Raw genomic sequence first — 6,199 nt, 5'->3', positions numbered from 1 at the left:
TGGTCAATATTTACATGCACTGTCATAAGCAGTTGAATCAACAGAGGATCTGGAAATATTCAGATCACTTCAAAGATGAATTATCAAAATGTATTTATGGGATGAGGAAACTTAGAATTGTTGGCTTGCCTTTCAGAATCATTTTGCAACAAAGATATTGCTTTGATGGAAGTTCATCGGGTATGTTAATACTTTCCATTTACCTACAAATTAATGTGGCTTTCACTAAGATCCACATGCAAGTAGCCTCTACCTTGGATATACCAGACTAGGGATAAAGAATTCCAATTGACCATTAATACCAATAATGTGAACATTTAGCTAAGCAATTCCAAACCAAGGTATCATTTCCTGTGAATGTTTCTGTTGGCTACTTCATTGAAAAAGTAAATGCTCCAGTTCTTCCATACAGTAGACCTTAAGCTTAGAACTGTTTCTACAGAGTCTGAGTGCCTGAACAAAGCTCTCAGAAAGATAGTTCTGGTGGTAATGTAACTAATTAAACTTCATATCGTATTGTGATGTGATGTGACACTTTGCCTTCCAGATGGATAGGTACATAAATGATTCTATAACTCGCATTGCTGCTGCATAGCCAAAATTTTATAGTTTATTGTAGGATCAAATGTATTTGAAATGAATCATTGAGTTTTTTTAATAGCTTGGTGTTTTTTTAAATGGAATTACAAATACATTTAAACCAGTAGTCTATGATCTTTGTGGTTTTTCTGATTTTTATGTTTACTCATTCACAAAATGAGTGCTGCTGACATTTTATGCCAGTCCTCAATGGTCCCTTGATGTGTGACTTACTGGGCTATATGGTTGATGATGATTAAGAGTCTTCCATATTGCTGAGAGTCTGGAATTGTATACAGGCCAGACTGGGTACGATTTAAAGGACATTAATGAAGCAGTTTTTTTTTAAAACAACAGTTTTACGGTCCCCATCACTAATACATGGTTCCAGATTTATTTCATTAACTGAATTTAAATTTCAAAGTTTCCATGTGGGATTTAAACGTCTGGGGTGGTGATCTGGAGACATATTAAAAGCCGAGTAACTTGACCACTATGCAAATGTATTCTTGTTCACTCTCTCCACTTTCCAGTGGAGTATTCAAAGCAGTATGACTAATCCAATATGAGATATTGATCTATAATAATTCAAGATATTAATAACTTTGTAAGAGCCATCCAAAAACATTTGTGTGCAGTTGGTTGCTGATTAAAGGAGTTGGACAAAGCTTCAACACAAATTTTTACAAAATTCCATTGGAAGATGCAAGAATTCATGAACAAAGTTTTATCTCCTGCTGAGAAAATTTCAGACTCAGAGGAAAGCAGGTCTTTATGTTCAACATGATTATCCAAAATTAGAAGTCAAATATTTCTAGTTTAAATAAAATGGAGAATTTCACAACTTCTGTTTATTTGGAATCTCCTTTTCCCCTAAGTCAGATGGTTGGTGGCTTCACTCCAGAAACTGGATCTGAAAAGTCTCAGCTAATATCCCCTTGCAGAACAAACAGAGTGGTACACCATTTGAGGTACTGTCTTTCAGATGAGACAATAAACCAAGGTCTTACCATTGATTGGATGAATGCAAAAGGTTCACTGAACAATTTTGAAGAAGTATTCAGTTATCCCTAGTGAATTGACCAATGAGTGAGCTTGAATCAACATGTGAATAAAAGAAATTTGTTATTATCGCCTTGCTATCTGTGGGAGCTCTGTGTCCACAGAGTGACTGTTATGTTTTCTACAGTCCAACACTGACTACATTTAAAAATATATCATTGACTGTAAAATGCTTTTTGACGTTCTGAGATTGTACAAGTCAAAACAAAAGCAAGCCTGACCATTACTTCCTCTTAACCGGCTTCTGTGAAATGTGTTTGGATGCTCTCAACCCAGCTGTTAAAAGATATGGACCTTAAAGCTAAAAAGCTCATAATTCAGCACTGTTCACAATCTCAAACCAAAACAATGAATGACAAAAGTAGAAAAGCTTATACAAATGAGATACAATTTGAAACGTAGTTTTGGGAAACACAAGGAACCTTTGTTATGTTTCTGGTCATACTATTCTTGTCCAGGTGTCTATCAAAGTGGACATTTCTTATCCAACATTATCTCCATCTTGAAGTGTGGAGGTAGGAAATCTTTGATTTAGCTGCTGGGCTGGGGTGAGTTACTGAACAAACTGAGCTTTATATTTTACTGTGGAAAATATGATTAGTATTGCGTGGTTTCAAATTAAAGTTGAAGCTCTGGTACTTTACAAATAATGCTAGGTAATAAAACAGCAATGCAAGATGTAAGTGTGGATACGCTGAAAATGTGTTCTTTGTCCCTCTTAGAGGCTTTCAGCCTCACATAAATGCTTTTCAAAACATATAAACAAACAAATGTCAGGTCAGTGAGTTATGGGGTTGAAAAAGATGGTGGCTATTGAATTAATTTCTTACTGTCTGACATGTATTCTACCCTGAACAAGCCCAAATCGGATCTGATGTACTTACTCTGGCTGAATTCTGCCCATTATAACTTTCTCATTGGTTTCCCAATTAAGATACAATTCTTTAACATTTATGTTAAACCCTATCTCCAGTTGCTTAGGTTCAGCAGACCATTTCTTATTAAAGCCTCTAATGTGTGGTTTTCAGAGGAACATGGGCAGTGTGGACTGTAGGTTTAAAAACCACGTTTGAAATTCTGGAAATTCCCATGTAATAAAAATGGAATTTGACTTATTTGATCAACACAAATTCACCATGAATCAGTGACCTTTTGATCAATCCTACTTTAGTTTGTAATCTAAGTGTTCTCTCTCTCTCCTCTTTGCCTAACTGTAAATTAAAGTGTTTTAGAAAATAGTTATTCCCAGTGTCAACTATCAGTCTGTTAACACTAGCAGTTTGACTCCAGCCTCAGTCACTGTTGTCCTGGTTCAAACCACATCTTCCAACTCATTTCTCACTACATGTTCTCTGGAATGCACAGGTAATGCAAAGCTTTTTATATAAAAAAAGGTTATGCAGTTTTAAAATTCAAAAATACAGGGTTGTTTTACTGCTACTATGTTCCAAGTGCAAAATAAACCAATTTGCATTGGAATTGACTGCCCAATAAACAAACATTTTAATAGTCTGAATCACTGCTTGTGTTTACATACTTTTGGTAAAATATTAGAATTTAGAAGATTTATTTTACTTAGTTTCACACTGTGAAATTAAGAGTAAATAAGTTTGTTGGAAATAACCCATTGACAATATCTGTCATTTATTATTTTGGCAGAATTACTGGCTCATTTGTACACTGTATTTTGGATTATTGAAATTGCCATGAAGAACTGTCTTTTAAAAAGTGAGCTATATTAGATTTTCACTTTAATGCTACCATTTTGCTGACTTGTAAAAAAAAATTGCAGCGACAACTACATTTTTTTTGGTTCACTCTTGCTGGTCATGTGGACTCAGTCTAACTTCATCAACTTCAAGCCAATAAATGCAGCTTTTTTTTTACTAATAAGCAAATATTAACTAACGAAGCATCGGCCAAAGTAGAAATGAAGAGTGAATAAAGGACCATAATGTAATTTAAAACATTTGGAAAAATGAATTAAACATTTAGCCGTATTGCTTGCATTTTATAGTGCCTGAAAACAAAATTCTTGTGTAGTTAGAGTTATTGTTGAATGCTTTCAACATCATGATATATAAAATTATGAGAGGCATAGATAGGGCAGATGGTCAGAATCAGTTTCCCATAGGACGGGTATTAAAACCCAGACGGCATAAGTTTAAAGTTAGAGGAAGGAGTTTTAAAGGGAATCTCTATGGAAAGATTTTTTTTATTAGTCACATGTACATCTTTTGCGTAGAGTGTTCTGGGGGCAGCCCGCAAGTGTCGCCACGGTTCCGGCGCCAACATAGCATGCCCACAACTTCCTAACCCGTACGTCTTTTGGAATGTGGGAGGAAACTGGAGCACCCGGAGGAAACCCACGCAGACATGGGGAGAATGTACAAACTACTTACAGACAGTGGCCGGAATTGAACCCAGGTTGCTGGCACTGTAAAGCATTACGCTAACCGCTACACTACCATGCCTATTTACACACAGAGAGTCGATGATATCTAGAACACACTGCCAGAACAGATGGAATCAGATACAATCATTATGTTTAAGAGGCATTTAGACAGGCACTCGAACAGGCAAGGCATAGAACTATATGACCTAGTTTGGGCAAATGTGACTAGTGAAGATGGGGAAAAGGGTTGACATGGATGTGATAAGCCAAAGGAATGGAAGTGGGTAATGATCTGGCAAATGGAGCATAAATGGGGGAAAATGTAAATTTGTTCATTTTGGCAGGAAGAAGTGCATTATCTAAATAATAGGAGATTGAAGAGATCTGAATATCCTAGTGCATGACTCACAAGGTGCTAGTGTGCAGGTACAGCAAATTGGAAGGCTAACAATGTTATTTATTGCTTGTGGAATTGAACACAAATGTAGGGAGGTTATACTTCAGTTAGAAGGGGCACTGGTGAGTCCATTTCTGGAGTACTCTGAACAGTATTGTTCTCTTTATTTAAGGAACGGTGTAAATGTGTTGGAAACAATTCAGAGAAGATTTACTTCTTAATACCTGAAACGGGCTGATTATCTTATGAGAAAAGGTTGGACAAGCTGAGCTTGTATCCACTGAATGGTACTCTATGTATGGTCCACAGCAAAAAAAGTTGCATTGAATGAAACAGCTTGAATACCAGTGGCCATGGCTGAATTTGAATGGAAGGAGCCTAAACAAGCTATTTAGCCCCTGCTGCACTTTTCAATGTGATTATGCAGAATTTGTGGCCGAACTCCATGTATCTGGCTTTCCCACATATTCTTCCTTTGGCTATCAAAAAGTTATCAGATTTGGGAAAAGTCAGCAATTTTATGAGTGGTGGAATCTTGGGGAGGGGCAGTAGTGAGTTGATGGGAATTCAGGAAGAATAGATGGCAGGGAAAATTAGTTGGAGAAATGGAAATACTCAGTCAGCCTAGGCTCAAAGGGCTGAATGGCCTCCTATGTTGTTGGGAAATATGGAAGTTGACCTAGCATTTACTTTTGTTTTAAAGATTTCCAAATTTTTACTGTTGCCTTAAATGTTTCCTTACTAAACTCTGGAAAAAGCACACGTCTAGTTTCCATCAGCTGCTACAAGATCCCACCACTAGCCGTATCTTTCCCTCCTCATCCCTTTGCAACACTTCCTTTTGCAGCTCTCTCATCTCCATCCATGGACCTAAACAGTCCTTCCAGGTGAGGCAAAGATATAGGTGCACCTCCTCCAACCTCATCTATTGCATTCAGTGCTCCTGAAGTGGCCTCCTCTACATCAGCGAGACCAAACGCAGACCAGGCGACCAATTTGCAAAGCACCCATGCTCTGTCCTCAATGTCCATCCCAAGCTGGTTGCAGATAATTTCAATTCCCCTTCCCACACCAACTTGTCCGTCCTCGGCTTTCTTCACTACCAAGGTGAGGCCCAACACAAACCAGAAGAAGACCTCATATTCTGCCTGGGTAGTCTACAATCCAATGGTATGAATGTTGAATTTTCCAATTTCAGGTAACCCTTGCCCCTTCTCTTTCTTTCCAATCACCTCCAATCCTCCCATTTTTTGTTCCCTTTCCCATGGACCCCTCCCCCATCAGCTATTTTTGTCCCCCTCCCCCATTTGGTACCTGCCCTTCATCTCTCCCCAAATGATTTCCATTCCAACCTTTCTTTCTTATCACATTCCAGCACTGGTACTCTTTGTGTCTCCACATCACTTTCCTAGCTGGTCACCGTCACCCACCCCTGGCTCCATCTGCCTACTTCCACCTATCTCTCACCTGCCTCTTTCTCCCAACTCCACCCATCCTCCTCCATCTGCCCGTCATCCTTCATCCCTCCTTGGTCCACATTTCACCTATTGTCCCGTCTCTCCCCTCACCCTCTCCGCTTTACACTGGCTACCTTCCCTCTCCACTCTCAGTTCTGATTGCAGGGTCTCGACCCAAAACGTCAACTGTTGCACATTTATTGGGTAGTTGCCTCTTCGCTCTGCCCGTTCCTGTTGCTGGCTCATCCTACCGGCCCGCTAGGCCATCACCCTTTCACGTCCGCTTGAGCTCCACCCTGCCCTCACCCT

Source organism: Pristis pectinata, chromosome 19, assembly GCF_009764475.1.
Source record: "Pristis pectinata isolate sPriPec2 chromosome 19, sPriPec2.1.pri, whole genome shotgun sequence".
NCBI lineage: Eukaryota > Metazoa > Chordata > Chondrichthyes > Rhinopristiformes > Pristidae > Pristis > Pristis pectinata.
The sequence above is the reverse complement of the archived record's forward strand: the minus strand, read 5'-3'. Positions refer to the sequence as shown.